The 303-nt window shown below is 32.7% G+C and overlaps 1 protein-coding gene across 1 annotated transcript in view; it reads left to right on the top strand.

The window, feature by feature from the left end:
* The window catches only part of LOC119588093 (conserved oligomeric Golgi complex subunit 8-like), a gene marked incomplete in the record, with an annotated part of 12,586 nt that overhangs the window by 10,945 nt on the left and 1,338 nt on the right, over positions 1–303 (top strand).

The raw sequence follows: 303 nt of genomic DNA, 5'->3' as shown, positions 1-303 counted from the left end.
CTGTTGACAAACTCTCATTTGTGTCAGGTCACTATTCATTTGTGTAGACAGGGTTATAGAAAAAGTTGTGTGTGAATGTTCCAAGCTTCAAAGTGTTATTTCAGTGTAATGCGGTGTATGTAGTCACCAAAAGCTCTGATGAAACATCATTTATATTAGGGCTGGGAGGAAGGATTTCATAACTTACATGGCAAAATAGAGCAGATTTCTTAAATGATAGATTAGTTTGTTAAATAATCAGATCCATTTGTATTTGGAGTTCATTAGTAATTAAGTTTGTCGAATTTAAACTTTATACTTTAC

The sequence above is a fragment of the Penaeus monodon genome, chromosome 23 (assembly GCF_015228065.2).
Source record: "Penaeus monodon isolate SGIC_2016 chromosome 23, NSTDA_Pmon_1, whole genome shotgun sequence".
Lineage (NCBI taxonomy): Eukaryota > Metazoa > Arthropoda > Malacostraca > Decapoda > Penaeidae > Penaeus > Penaeus monodon.
This window is presented reverse-complemented; position numbering and strand designations above follow the sequence as displayed.